Source organism: Lonchura striata, chromosome 2, assembly GCF_046129695.1.
Source record: "Lonchura striata isolate bLonStr1 chromosome 2, bLonStr1.mat, whole genome shotgun sequence".
Classification (NCBI taxonomy): Eukaryota; Metazoa; Chordata; class Aves; order Passeriformes; family Estrildidae; genus Lonchura; species Lonchura striata.
Genome location: NC_134604.1, coordinates 104,761,872 through 104,778,175, shown reverse-complemented (window position 1 = coordinate 104,778,175; position 16,304 = coordinate 104,761,872). Strand labels below are relative to the sequence as shown.

General features: G+C 35.9%; 1 long non-coding RNA gene across 2 annotated transcripts in view; it reads right to left on the bottom strand.

The window, feature by feature from the left end:
* Nucleotides 1-16,304, bottom strand: part of LOC116184831 (uncharacterized) — a 153,446-nt gene that overhangs the window by 23,496 nt on the left and 113,646 nt on the right. The gene's annotated exons all lie outside the window — the stretch shown is intronic.

Genomic DNA, 16,304 nt, shown 5'->3' with positions numbered 1-16,304 from the left:
CTATTATAGCTGGGAAGTAATTTTATATCATTATTAAATTAGTTGCATCTAATTAAAAATTAACTTTCGTGTTGTAATTAGTTTTTAGAATGAAAATAAAAGTGCTGACAGCCTTCAGTTCTTCTGAAATGTGGTATTCTTTTATGTAGGCTTCAGCCATACATTTTCTCTAAAGAAAACCTAATAGGTAAATGCATTCTGATAAGGAAAAACAAAGTTTGGGGATTTTCAAATACATACATGTTTTTCCCAGATGTACGCAAAATTCAGTGTCTTATTTAACCATTTTTTCTCATAGATAAATAAAAAAAAAAAAACATTTATTCTAGGTGCGTGAGGAGTCCTACTTTCAAAAGCAAAAGGGGCGCAATTTGCTAAGGTAGGTAGTTTGCCATTATTAATAATTCATCTCATGTCAGATGTTCTACAGTAGGTAAGGATATTTTGCTCCATCAAAAATGATAAGAAAGTGGTTAAAGAAAATAATCTGTAATATTAAAAAGAAAAACATACAAAACAACCCACAACTAATTTAAAGTTTCACTTCCTTGCAAAGCATTACTAGCCAAGGATAGAAAACAACAATTCCCCCTGAGTAACAACAATAATTCTCTCTGATTATGTAAAAGGACAAAATTACAAAATTGGTCTTTTTAAACATTGTTATTTAAAACCAACAAAAATTCTTAAAGTAACATCTTGTCTGAAAATCTGCAGAAAAATTTCAGCAATATTATTGCAAAGAAAAGGCATAAGAAAGAAATATACACAATAACTTTCAAAATATTAAAAAATTGCTCAGATATTTCTGAGTACTTCCAAAATTTTAAAGAATGTTGCTTCTAATAAATTTTGCTCTTCCACTAAGGTAGCTCTCTACCTTTTCTACCATTTTTCTTCTCATCAATTATAAGACTAAGTCAAAGGTTAAGAACATGGATGAAAATGAAAGCTCCAACGATATTACAGAATTAAATCAAATAAAATCTGTGGTGGAGATGTGTAATATTCCTGATATATCAATGATCATGAAGTACTTAAGTAGTTTGAATAGTCTTATATCTCATAAATCAGTTTGTTACCAAATATTAGAAAAGTGCATCTGTTTCTGTTGCATTTTGTGCTTTTTTAGTATGTAAAAAAAGTCTTCCTTGTATATGACACTTCCTATTAGAGCAGGTTTTATTCTAGTTTGAGCCAGAGGAGGATGTTGGGATGTTTCTGAATCAAAGAATGCTAAACATTTAAACTCTTACCTGTAATGAAGCAATTTATGTCAGCTTTGGGTGGTGGAAGGGAAACAGGAGGGGTAACAATCTTTTTCCAAAGGGGTAGACAAAATATTTTTAATGTGTCCTTTGGAAATTTATAGCAAAATGTTTCAAAAATATTGAATTTTGGTGGTTTTATGTTAAAATCTGTTTTGTTTTCTGACAGCAAATATTTTGGTCGTAAGATAGTATTTTTACTGAAAAAACAAGGCAATGTAAGAATGGCAAATTCATAGAGTATAAATTAATTTGCTTGTTCAAAAGCTTAACAACTTTCATCTTTATCCAATTCTAGGTGATTTATTTAAACAAAGAATACAGATAATATTTCATAACATCATTTTTGAAGTTTATTTTTGAAATACTACATATTTTAAAATCTTAAACATTTCATGTCAAAAAAGAACAATAACAGTTAAGATAAATGAGGCTCTTCTATTATATTCTAGCTTCTTCAGAAAACAGTAGTCACATTTTCCTTCCACATTTTCTGGGTGTGCTACCTGGTTGGCCCAATTAAAGGGCAGTTTCTGTTCATCTGTAGTCCAACAGATAAAGGGCTTTTTGCAACCATCAAGTTAAATTATATTAAATTTGTAGTAAACTCATTCATCTTTCAGTGTCCAAAATATTTTTGTTCCTTTTAATCCAGAAACCTAAAATTCTTGTGAGAAGAGTTGTTTCAGCAAGAAAAATAATAGGATACTACCATAATTCATATGTAAATGATGTTTATATGCCATAAAATTATTCTAATAAGCATGCAATTATGTGATTTGGAAAACAACTTCATCTGCAGTGATACTCTTTTTTGTTAGTGGCATTAAATGACAGTTTTTAGAGGTTTTCATATTAACATGTTTCCAGGAAAAATATGTTTAAATAAAAATATTAGCAGAATTGAAATAAATTTTTTCTCTCCTAATATTTGTATGTTTATTAAAATCTAAATATTTTCCATAGAAATCACACAGTCATGCCATCTGCTCACAGATTCATTACTGTTTAGCACCCTTTCCTCACTTTGATGCACTGGCAGCTTTCCAACATTAACTTTCTCTATTTTAGCAAGACTGGAAAGCAATTGCAACATAACATTTGAAGTAAGGATTAAGTCTTGATGAAAGGAACCTGTGATGAGCTACTTATTCTAAAAAAGATTTGCAGAATCACAGCTAAGATGAATGCATGAGTAGGAAAGCCACATCTGAATTTAAAGAATTCATAAGATTTTCTAATTATGAAGCAGACAGACAAAAATGTTAAGCAATCTAAAAGGCTTTCAGGGAAACTTACAGAAACATGATTGAAGGATGAAAGACTTTGGATACTTTCCAATGAATGGCAAATGGACAATGGAAATACTCTGACAGGATGGGACATGGACATGCACCAGGAAGCATGAAACAGAGAAAGAAGCTGTCTAAGAGCAATGGAGGGCATGGGAATAGCAGCAGGAAGTCTTTCAGAAATAAAAGTAAAGCATCTAAAAGGCTTTACTTCTGTACCTCCATTCTCAGCTTATGAATCATAGACAAATATTGTACAAAACCTGGCAACTTAATTTGCCTTAATTATGAATATGTCTGGGAGGTGGTGGACTGTCACTTCCTCTAGAAAGTGGCTTGATAGTCATGGGAAAAAGACAGGACTATGAAAGGAATGAGAAGCAGAGATGAGAAGTATAGAAAAAACTACAACTAAGATGGCAAATAGGAAAAGACATGATATTTAAGGAACTGTGCATCTTGCATGGTGGTGGTTGGAGTAAAGTAAATTAGAAGAGCCTGCTGTTGAGAGCAACAATAATGTTTAAGAGGGTTGAGGTAAGTGAGAGTAAAGGGAAAAAGGAGAAAAGGCTCTTGACTTTGCTGGCATTGTGCCTACAGAAGTCTCTCTCTACATCCCTTGTCAGATGTAAATTCAAGTGGGTTCTGGCTTTCATAATACCATCCCCACATACTTGGACAGTAACTCTATGTTCTTTCTAAATTGTTCAATGCTGCCTCCATCTTTTATCTACTTTCAACATTTGAGCCTAGTCAGGAGATCCTGGTTCATCCATGAAAGCCTCCTGTCAACCAGCTTTCCTGGAGTCTGCTTTTATTTTGTTTTTTTTTTTTTTTCCCTGGATTGTAATACATCAGATTCTTTAAAGCAGGCCCTTGAAAGTATTAAACTCTGCTTTTATGAAGACAAGAGATGTGCTTGTGCTTTTAACCTTCTCATCTGAGTACCCTGAACTTCACCATCTCATGTTCCCTGCAGTCAAGGCTGCTGCAGGCCCTCACATCCCTGATCAGTTTCCGATCAGTCCATCCTATCAGAGTGCCCTCTCCTTGTTGACTCCTTCATCATCTCTGTTAGGAAGTTGTTTTAACTACTGTACCCAAACCTGTGTTGCCCCTCCAGCAGTTATTAGGGTGGTTTATGTTACCCATGAGAACCAGATCTGGCAAAAATAAGGATGATCCCACTTACCTGAAGAAGGCTTCATCTACTATTACATCCAGATCATATGTAATAGTAGCAGACATCCACCACAAAATCACCAATATTTGTCAGCCTGCCCTTGGCCCAGTTAATGACTGGCTCATTGTCAGGGTCTAGGCAGAGCTTTTTGCATTTCTGCAGCTCACATAAAAGGCAGCTCACTCTCCCTACCTTATCAGCCACGATTCCCAGAGTCTCTATCTGTCCATCACAGTGCTGCAGCTGTGTGAGCTGTGTGAGCTGTCCCTGCCCATATCATCTGAGTGAGGCAGCATTCCTGTAACTTCTCACAGACCTCTAGTGCATCCTGTTGTTCAGGTGTTTCAGAGAAGTACCCAGAAAAGTTATGAGAGCTTTGCCCATGACCATGTCCTGTAGACTTCTCTTATTTACACGCCTACACTCAAGGTGGGCTCCTTCAGCCAAGTATTGCTGATCACAAGGAGTCCCCTGTTCACATCAAACTTTTTTTCCCAGCCCAGTCCACTTTTCCCGCTCCTTCCCAAATGGTGGAAGCACAACAGGGCGTAATAGTTGCAACTATTTGGAGTTTGCTCTGGCAAGAACACAAAAGGCAACTGAACCTGAAAGGCCACAGGATGTATTGAGGTAAGAAAAAGAGTGCTAACTGTAAAAGAAACATCATGGGAGCAAACTGCAAGTAGAAGTTCATGGATCACTTGGAGCAAACTAATAGAATATGGTTTTCCACCTCAGGGAACCTCAGAATAGAGCTGCTGGAAAAACAGTGGGGCTGGCAGCAAACTGGAGAAACTCTTGCTTACAGCAACCTTCCAGCAGCCATAGTGCCACCAGGGACAGAGTTAAGAGATGTGATTCATCTTCTCCTTGTAATTGGAGCTGACAGAAGTTGCATGCTTTTCTGACAGCACTGGCAGAGCTCTTGCTTGTTCTCCACCAGGCTCCCTGGGCATCAGTGGGAGCCTGCAGCACAGAGCCTGGCAGGCTCAGTGCCAGGCCAGGCGGGTACCAGGCACAGGCAGGGCACCTGCACCCCTGCCTGGAGCACTGCATCACACACACACAGAGGTAACACACCAGCACAGCAGGGATGGAGGGTAACGAGGTTATGTGCACGCTATAAATTCCCCCACCACCAAATCTTGTTTGCTAAGTGAAGCAGTTTTTCTAAATAGTTCCAGAGCCCCTTTAAAGGAGGTCTGACATCTAGCAACATATTTTTGTGTGGTTAAAATAATGTTGCAGCATTTTATCAGTAATTTTGCCACTGGTTTTGTTTATAAGCTGGAAATACAGTCAAAAAGGTGTCTATTTCATTGTTTAAGAAAGGGGTTTAATTATCTTGCCCTGCTAGGTAGACTAAATAACAGTGCCATCTGCTGAAAGGTAGTAGTGACTTGCAGGAAAAGTTTGCAGTCATTGTCCTTTACTAAGTAGAAGGATAAAGAGAGAGCAAGCAAAACGATGCTAAAAGGAAAGAGAGAATAAAAGCAGGGTGAGGAGGCAAAGATGTAGATGTACAGGAAGGATCTTCATCAAAAGGAGGATGAAAAAAAAGACAAAAAATATCAAAAAGCAAAAGGAAAAAGAAGTAGGCTGAGATAAAAAGGTGTCTCTTTTTAACAGTATTTTTTTGAAGTATAATAAACCATCATACATTATATTCTTTATAGTGACCTCTCTTTTCAAATACCTATACAGTTCATCACCCTAATGGCACTGGTTTGCTCATGTCAATAATCTTCAGCTTCAATCTTGCAAAAAAAAACTTCCACGCTAAAGTCCTTTAATCAAATTAGAACAACACCAAATAATTAGAATATGGCTGTGGCCTGTAAAAAAAAAAAAATGTTATATATTTCAAGCAGTTTCTTGGCTTCTGACACAAGATATTTTTATTGCTATTAGCTTCTGGAAAGGATAACTAATGAAAAAAAAATATCCTGGCATGGGAGAGACAGTATTGGATGAAAGAAGCAGCAAAAAGATGGTGCATATATTGCTAAAAATTCTGCTTGTTACATCAGCCTTCTTTTCTGAAATATTTATAGGAAACTGATAAGTGATACCCTTTCCATTTTTCAGTGGGAGATGGGCATGTGAAAGGAACCTAGTCATACATTTCCTTGGCTTTTGGTCATATTATCCAGGTGTGCATTAGGGGTTTCCCCAAGAATTTTGTCATGCCACATGGTTGTTTTAAGGAGATTAGCCACCCTTTGAATCCCAAGTAAGTTGTAACATTTTAATTCTTTAAAAGAAAGAGGAACTTTGATTAAGACATCAAAGTGGAAAGTTATGACTTTATCATTAGCTTGATGATAACACTTCCTAAAGAGCTAAAAATATACACACTATTTTAACAAGAGTGAATAAATGTATCATGTAGAAGTTGAAGTGAGGGGTTTTTTTATTTTCTATTGTGCTTTCAGCATACCATAGAAATGTAAACTAACAAATTTTCATTATCCTGGATAATATCTTGTGTTGGTTTAGTTTTTGCCTAAGAGAGTGATCCTCTTTTTTTTTTTACTCTATTTAAAGAAACTGAATAATTGTCATTAATGCATCAAGCATTATACCCAACAGCAAAATTTTAGTGAAATTATATGCATTATGTTTATAATAGTGCAAACTCTTTTAGTTTATCTCTATAATTTAAATATTGGACTTTTTTAAAGCTTTAACTCATTCACCACTGTGATTCTGTAAGTCCCAGTATGCTCCTTCTTGACTTTGGGGTTAGTGCCCTATTCACTTTGCATTTAAAACTACAAAATCTGAGAATTTTTAAGGATGAAAAAAATAAATTCATGTAAGAGGTTTCCCAACCCTTTCATTGGTTTAAATCTTGTTTTCTTTTTTAAGTCCCTTTATAATTTCCAGAAGAATTGAGCTTAGGAAATCAAGGTTTACTAAGCATAATAACAGTTCTGAGTTAAATGTGTCCAGAGCAATAAATTAGATCTGTGAGAAGTTCCAAAACTGAAAAGACTCCCCACCTTTGGTATTATTTTCATGGCAATAACATTATTTGTATCCACAACAACCTAAAGATAAATGCAAGGTAGTGTTTGGCAGGAAGCAATACTATTTTTGTTACCCTTGTTGTATTACTTCAGACTGTTCCCAGACTGTGGCATGTACTTTAGACAGTGTTCCCAGAAGCTTGCCTGATAAAGCTGGAAGAAGTGAACTCTAGTCAATAAAATACATCATCTCTTCCTGACAAACTTGGCCACTTCTCATCATGAAAACTCAAGCCATCATATGAGCTAGCAGCAGTCTTTTCAAAGAAAAGAGCTGCTTAAAACATGATACTGAAGGAAATGCTTAGTCTCCCTCCCTTTCTTTCCCTTACCATACTCAGGAATGTTTTTCCTGTAGTGTGTTTGTACTTAACACTTGACCTCTTTTAGTTACTCAGTTAACTGAGAATTTGCTTGAAGTTTCAGCAAGACATGCACTTCCCTGCCTCCTGCAGTTCAAAACTCTGTCTTTAACTATTGAAGATAACCCGCAGACTCTGCAGGAAAAATCATTTAGCTGCACAGAAATGACAAATTCTTCCACAGGAAAAAAAAAAAAAAAAAAAATTGCCTGCAAAATTTTGAGCATCCCGACATGTCAAGCTTCACTGTTACTTCAGCTCTTTGGTTCTCTACACTCTTAACCAACAGTAACCAATTTTGTAATTGCATGCACTTCAGAAGTGAATATTTCTCTCAGTTGCATATCAATAGGGAAGGTAATATTTTCTGAGAGCTGCTTCCAAGTTGAATGCAGGGATATTGCAGAGGTTAATGGCTGATATTAAACTCCTGTTGTTATCAGCGGTTTGACTCCACAGTTCATTACTACTGTCTTAGTCTGTTACTGCTGCTTTTCTCCTTCCTTGTGTATTTACAAGTTAGAGACAAAGCCCTGCAAAGCACTGTAAGAATTTCGGTATACTGAGTAAAGGATTTAGACAGTACTACTTGTGGGGAAGTAAATAGAACTCCCTTTATCCAAACAGCAATTTTTCCTGTGTGTTGATTTTCATCCTTGTTTGTGTTCTGAATCAATAAACATGTATTTTTTTCCTTGGCCTAGAAGGGGGTAATTTTTAGGAGAATCAGCCTGGGACACAAAGATCAGTGATGCCCCCACCCTCCTCCCCCGTGCCCATTTCATTGACTGATTAAACCCATTTAATAAAAACAAGTTGAATAAACATTAATTGTTTGGGTTTTTTTCTTCCCAAATCCAAACTTAGATGAAGTTCCTTTTCTCTGAGCCAAAGTAAAATACTGCATTTCAGAGAAGATGTGAAAAGTGAAGAAAGTGAAGGGCTGATTTCACAAAACTGACACAAGCAGCAGTGTTTCTGGTCAAGTAACAGGGAGGCTGGGCATCCAGTCACCATGGAAGAGGGACCATTCAAAATTTTTAGTCTCCCTCAGTTAATTTGAACCTTCCACCTCCTGATTTCTAGGGACTCACCAAGCTATAATCACTTAATTATAAGCTAATTCATTGTATTCTCTTGATGCTTTCCACTTCTACAAAAAACTAAATATATTCTAGAACAGGTGTTATACTCAGGTGACACATTTCCTAGAAACCCACTATCAACACTTACATATTATTTTACAGAAAGTAGAGCACCTCATGAAGAATACACAAAAATACATAACTTCAAACTAGTAACTGCTAAATTAATATTCCCTTAGGCTTTTCATCCCTCACCCTCAAGCAAAAGAAGAACCCAACCACCTAAAACACAAAAATGCTACTCTGCATTAACTGTAAAACTCAGGAGATGACAAGAGATTCAATCCCTCTACTACTGAATATTCATTCAGAAGAGGAAATTAACATTAACAGACGTGGACTACTGCAATTACAGGGGCTTGAGCCCTATTCAGAACCTTGAAATACAGACTGAAAATCCATGAAGCAGAGAGAGAATTCACAGAAACATGGAATATTAAAAGTTTGGAATAGAGCTTAAAGATCATCTAGTCCCAGTTCACCCTGCCATGGGCAGGAACAAATTGAATTTGGATCTCCCAAGTCATGAATGTTTTCACTTAGTAAAATGAAGGCACTCCTACAGGTATTACTTCTTGCATGCTATTGTGTGACTACAGCAACTCAATGTATATATAGTTTTCCAGTTTAAGTTCTGTGTTCACCTCAGGAAACAGATAACTTCCAAACAGAAAATAAAAAAAAAAAAAAAAAAAGTGGGTCTTGTAAACTTCAGTAAGTTAAATAATTTGAAAGCTGCAAGGTTGTTATGTGATCAAAATCATAGAATCAGTGAATGTTTAGGTTGTAAAAGACATCTAAGATCATCAAGTCCAACTCTTAACCCAGCACTGCCAAGTCCACCATTAAATCATGTCCTTAAATGCCACATACATAAGCATCTTTTAAATACCTCCAAGGATGGTGATTTCATAATTCCCTGGGGAGCACTTTCCAGAACCTGGCAACCTTTTTGGTAAAGAATTTTTTTTCCAAGATCCAATCTAAACTTCCCTTGGTGCAACTTGAGATTGTTTCCTCTTTTCCCCTTTAAATAACCCATATTCTCACCACTTTGGCTTGGAAATCATAATTTCTTTACTCTAGATTTGTGTTCATCTGCAGACTTCTGCACTGCTTTTAAGGTAGTTCTGTAGCTGAGATTCACAACACATATGTGAGCTGGCAAGAGTTCACATCATGGGAATTGCATTGTTTACCACATGTGCAGAGCCTGGCAGCATCTACACACAGCCTGTACCAGCCATGCACAGCAGTTTAGGGTTTCCAAGCAAAAGACAACTGTAAAATAGCAGAAAGGTTGTGCAGGGAGGTAGAGTCAAAATTAATATACTTTGATCATAAAGAACAATGAGTCTCACTGTATGTCTCAAAACCAGCCTTTGTCATAATTTCATCTCCAGAGCTCATACTGTGATATGGCTTCACCACTGGTTCCAAGGGAAAAGGTTAATGTGTGGACTTACAAACTGCATTTCTTCACCACCTTGATCCACCCTGCTATTCCTTCACCTGGCTATGAGCCCGGCTTCTCTTGTCTTATTTCTGAGTCATGCCAGCTCTGCTAACCTACACTTGGATTACTTCCCACCACCTTCACAGGCCAGGAGCAATTCAGCACTTGTCCACCTGGCAATGTACCAAAATAGCTGTTCCTGGCAGGCAGACAAGTCATGCTGGTTCAGCACTTCCATTTGCTCATTTGCCACTGCTTTTTCATCGGGAGAACAAGATTGCTTTTTTGTCCTGTCCACAAGCCATGACCTCTGTGTGTCTGTGTTTATCACAGCAGGACATTTCTTCAGAGAACCAGTTTCCATAGAATTATCAACTATCTACCAATGAATATGCAGATTTATTAGAGATGTAGAACATGTCTTTCCACCCCTCTACAGTATGAAATAAATATTCCCTGTCTTAAATCTGCCTCCATATAACACAATCCTGATGAAGACTGAGCCTAACTTATCAAATATGATGACATTCTGGAACAGTACAGAGAAGCTGAAAAGATATTTTTCATCTATTAAACATAAGCATTGAAAGAAATGTATGGCAAATTCCAATTAGTTTTGTAAAATATCTTATGGGCTGTAAGCATTTGTATTTTTTAAGTATTAGCAATCCGGAGACTGGAGCAGGTAGACTGTTTCCTTTAAAAATAGAGATTGATGCAGGCATATTTGAACAGATCAAGTTCCAGAGCTTTATAAGGCATAACACATCTTTTCTCAGAACACAAGTGGACATCATAAGTTCATCAATATCAGCCTGTACCTAAGGGCTTGATTATCCAACTGGTGAGTAGCTTGCATGGCAGTCTGTACTCTGAGCTCTGTTGCTAGGTAGGGTTTTGATTTCTTCAGCTGGAAATAAGAGGAGGAGGATGTTGCCTGTTGACTCTATTTTGATGGAGTGGTTAACAATACATAAGGGAGCAGAGTCAAGTTCCATCTGCTGTCTTCAACAAGAGGAATTACAAAGATGTATTAATATCCAGTGCCATTAATTAATGTGTTTAATCAATTGACCTTATTTGACAGGAGTCACATGCACAAATATACCCATACATATGCACAAACATGAAGATAGGGACATAATAATAATTCCATTTCAAAATCCATTTTTTAAAATGTAGAAAACTACCATTTTTATTGGAAAAACATAAACTCATTACAATAATTTTTTCATCAATTATTTCCTAAGACCTTCTGCAAAAGGATAGAAAAAAACAGTTCCAAATTATAGTTTAACAATGAGAAATAAAATTCAATTGACTAAGTACTATGCAGGTTCATTTTTAAAAAAACCCAAACCAACAAACAAACAGAAAAAACAGCTGAGAGTATTTCTTTTCCTGTTCCAGAGCAGAAAGGGAAGAAAAAAATCCCTCTGTAGAATCAATAAAAATAAATTGGAACCATAACTACATAATTCAAGGAGAAGTGCAAATCTCACACATTTGGAAGTGCACCTAAAACAACCAGTAGGCTCTGCTGTATTGAGTAAGGCAACAGAATACGTTGGTGACTAGAAAATGAGTTCATGAGTGCATAATGCTACACAGTTTTTAAGCACTGACTTCCAGTGCGCAGGTTTGCAAACAAAGCTAAATTACACTGCCTACTGGTGCTCTATTAACCCGGTTATTCTAGGCACTTCCAAATTGGGTGACTGAGATCTGTATAGTCTGTCAAGGGAACAATTTAACAAATAATTTAATTTTTTACTTGTTTAGGTAAAATGAATTCACATCTTTTAAAATTTACTCCCTTACAAAAGTACCAGCAACTCAAAAAGCCAAGAAAAGGCAAAAGGAAGTAAAGTTGAGGTCTCACAGACTCATTAATTTTCCTTGGTAACCATTTCCTACTTACCTTCACACAAAGGACTCAGAAGATAACTGATCATAGCTGCATTATAGTTTTGTAGCTGACACTATGGCATTGCAAGCCACTGCTTTTTTAATTAAACAACAGCAAAAAATCTGCTCATGCAGTCCAAAATTAAAGCTTTTTCATCTGAGAGCACATCTGTACTATTTTTCTAAAGAAGCACATATTAAATGTCACAAGGAAGCCCTGTTTAATAATATTTGAAGTATATAAGAATTTTTACTGCTAAAAATCCCAAAGATAAATGTGATTTTCTCCACAGTGGTTTTTGTGTCTCTGAATTATATCTCTATAGTAGCAATATGTCCTTTAAGACAAGTGTCATCGGTAGTTTGGAGTTTGGGTTTTTCTTTTGTGAGGCAGCAGTGTTTAGTTACCAGATCTAAGGTAATTACCTTCAGGAGGAACACACTGGGACAAAACCAGAATCACCTGTTTTTTGAAAGTGCATAGCTGATGCACTTCTGCCATTGCAAAAGAAACTATCACTATTTCTTAGTCTGGTCTCTGCTTGATACATGTACTTTTCCTTACCCTACTCACTTCTTTCATTACTTCCCTCTGTTTCCTTGATTCTCTCACTCCCACATAATTTATCTATATATACCATTTAAAAAAAAAAGTCTGTTGGTGGAAATGGACTTGAGGTTTCCACCTCATAGCCAAGTTAAATTCTTACTAATTTTACTGCTTCAACATAATTTATCAAAATATACACCCCCAATTAATTCTCTTGATGAGACTAATAGTGGGGTTTTTATCAGATGTCAGATGGTATTGAGCTGTTTAAATCAGTTGGAAAAACTGCTGCATTGTGGAATCTGATGTTGTTTGCCATTTAAATGACAAGTAAAATACACTGTGTAACAAAAAATTCAGAATATTCCTTCTCTTGCGCCCAGGGGAACATTTGAATTCTGATTTCAGAAAACATAGATTCAGACCTACTAGATAGTCAATAAGTCCTGAAGGATGACTGAATCCAGAAGTGTTACTCTATTTTATAACAATTGAGAAAATTCACCTGTTTGTATTAGTATGCTTCCCTTCCCTTCCCTTCCCTTCCCTTCCCTTCCCTTCCCTTCCCTTCCCTTCCCTTCCCTTCCCTTCCCTTCCCCTTTCCTTCCCTGTATACAGCATTTTAAACATACCTTGAAAGAAATTCAAGGTATATTTAAATATTCAAATATATACTTTTTTTTCCTATGAAGAAAGCATTCCAAGAATTGCAAAGCTGCCATCAAAAATATCTGATAAAAAGGAATGATGGTGAATGAACATCAAGTTCAATTATTCAGAATTTATTTTCCAGACTTGAACATGTATTGATCTAGAATGGCTTAGACAATAACAATTTAGATGATATAGAAGAGAGGGGGAACTTGCAATTCACAATTACATTTTTCTTACTAAATATACTTGTTATTATTATGACAAAATGGTACCATTCTTCAACTTTATAATTGCCTCAATGTTATTTTCCACAAATGACCTAACATGGAAAATGCGAGATATTTAAAGGTTTTTATTCCATCCCTGGAATATTTTACAGGATAACTAAGAGTTGTTTTATATCTAGGTGATTCAAACACATGGAAACAGGGCAACGTTTATTGAATTAGACCTGTGGTCACGCACTGTGTACCATGGCTGAGAAGTTTCACGTGAGCAAAGGAATGTCACAGTTGGAATGAGAGTTGGAATGTCACAATCAGCTCACCTGAGTGTGGCTTTGGTTGGCAAAGTGAAAGTATTACACAGTGCCAAGCTAAGCTACATGAGCAATATATACATTTATCTGGGTTTTTAACTTTTATCTTGAATATTTTACAAAGAACAGGGACAAACACAGAAGAGCAAAATACCTGATTTCTTGCTAGTTCATTCAGATTTGTTCACCTCAGTTTTTTGTTAATCTCTGCTCTTTTATGTAGTGTGATTTCCTCAAGCAGCAATGATCCATATTGGCTGTTTTGCTCTTGGTAGAAGAGCCTGCTCAGGCTGTTACACAGAACTATCACAAACTTGAGCTGGCTCCAAGACCTGCAAGGGAGTGCAGTGATGTGGTGATTTCATCCCAATACCCAGAGCAAATTAAGGAGAACTCTGAAATGGATGAAAAAGGAATTTTTCCCCATCCTTTCTACATGGAAAAAAACTTTAGTATTTATCTCTGACTTTCTGAGACTAGGAAAACCCAAGAGTAACATATTCCCTGTTCTAAAACAATTTCAAACAAGTTGAGCTTTCAAAATATTTTGTTTCTTGTTCCATTAAGCATTCCCTTTATAAATTCAGAATGGATCAGGGACAGCACACTTAAATAAATAAATTATTGTTAAAATATGTTGAAAGACACTGTCTCCTGCATATCAAAAATTACTTTTGATACTATAGAAAAAGGAACTACTATAAGTCTGTACACAAGTAGGTATAACAATCCTCAAGGTGGATTTCAGGGACAAACTCTAAAGTTATTACAATATGCACAAGTATAAAAATTTTAATGAAAAATTTATTCAACTAATTCAGTCTATAAGAGTTATTTAGTTTTTTGGTTTGGTTTTTTGTTGTTTTTTCAGGGTTTTTTGTGGAAGCAGGTACTGATTCAATGTTCTTGATGGACAATGACAGGCACATATAGAATAGCATACAGAATGTATGCTACTGTTTCAAAGCTGAAAATATTTAAGAGTAATTTTGACTATTTGTATCAGTATTTTGAACAATGCAATGAAGGAGAACCAATTTGATTTAGATTAGACCTTAACTTAGATCTAGCTTGTCAGAATATGACATCCAGGATAATGAAATGAAAACTCAATAAAATAAGAATTTAAAAAGTCCAAACCCAAAGCAAAACATAAGCTCTAGGGAATGATTAGGAATTAATGAGGTGCAAAATACTTTCTATCTTAATTATTTCAGTTTAGCAAAGAAAACAAAACCACTAATATAGATTTGGTAGGGATTTGACATGTTTTCCACTGTTCATAGGAGGTGTGATGCAAACTCACATCTGTAATTACACTCCCAGGTGCCTGGATTGCATGCTCAGAGTATCATGGTAGCACTCCGTAAACAGATTTGAGCTAAAAAGCATCTTTTTCACAAAAACCCAAATACTGTTTTCACATTTCTTTCAAGTTCCTTCATGAGGAATAACCTGCTTTTGCTTTTCCACCAGCTATGTACATGTACAAAATTATTAATATCTATGAGGAAATTGCTTTGTCTGTGACCTAAGAGGACAGCTTTACTAAGGTCATTGCATTGCTGCTTCCTTAAACCAGCATTATCCTAGGGACTCCACTATGTCAGGGGGTCTCTCCAGCAGTTTGAAAAGCAAATTCTGCATTCTGGATGAATTCAGAAGTAAGGAAAAATGGGAAAAAAATGAGTGCTGTGGCTTTTGGCAAAAAAGTTTTGTGGCTCAGTTTGTTTAAATGAGTGAATCTTTTTTAAGGATAAAAATGACAGCAACACTCCCAAATTCAGAATACATTTTTAAAACACTTATCGAGCAATTTCTGTTAAATATGTGATTGGATAAATCAAATTTTTATTAAATCAATAATTCCCCTATCCTCTTTGAATAGACTGGCATTTGTGTTGACTCGAATTTATACGAGCTTTGATTAACATTTGCTTAAATAAATACGTTTTCTGGTTTTACTCTTGTCAAAAGCACTAGAAAAATGTAATGCACATCAAATACTCTTTCTGTTCAGATTTCACCTGAGCTAAGCTGTCACTCCATTCTGGGGATTTTAATTGTACAACTCTGAATGTAGCATTGGGGGAAAAATAGTCGAGTGAATGTTTACAGTCATCCTGCAGAGAGTGGTACTTTTAGTAAGTGAAATTTAGAACTGGGCTATAATTTACAGCTGTTAACATGTTACTTGATATGGAAACAATATGGAAAGCAGTAATATATCTCTTAGAATATGTCATACAGACTAGATTTGAACTTAAGTTTATGGATACCATGCATCATATGTGGATTTAATACAGTTTCCCTAAGCACAGAAGACTTTTAGACCTGCTATAATCCATTCCACAGTTTTTAGATGAAATCAGTGCTTATCAATAGGTTGCCAAAGTAATACTATAATACTATAAATGAAGAAATTATAAAAAGGACATTTTTGATTCTTGAATGCTGAGGTTTTTTTATTATGGATGTCAGGTCTTTAGAGTTAAAAAGATTGTTTAGGCTGCAGAGATTTTCAAGAGGCTTAAGAGTTAACTAATCATAAATCAGAGTTGAGTCCACATTGATTTCTTTGTGTTTGGTGGCAGAAGCATTCCACTTCAGATGATAATACAAACTCACAGAAACACAGCAGCACTTAGACTGAGGAATTCCCATAAATTTATTTCCATAAACTGAGACTCTAGTCTGCTTCTGCTCTGTTCTTACTGTATCTATCTGTCTATGTATAAACTTTTAAACTTATGGCATTTTGAAGAAATGTATTTCTGAACACGTGCACTCCCAGCTTCCATGTCCCTTCCTCCAGTTTTTATTATATCCATCCATTTGACTATTAATTTGCAAAACAAGCTTTATGATTACATATGCTCAGCAGAAGCAATTGGTGATTTTGTTGTTAGCACAGCA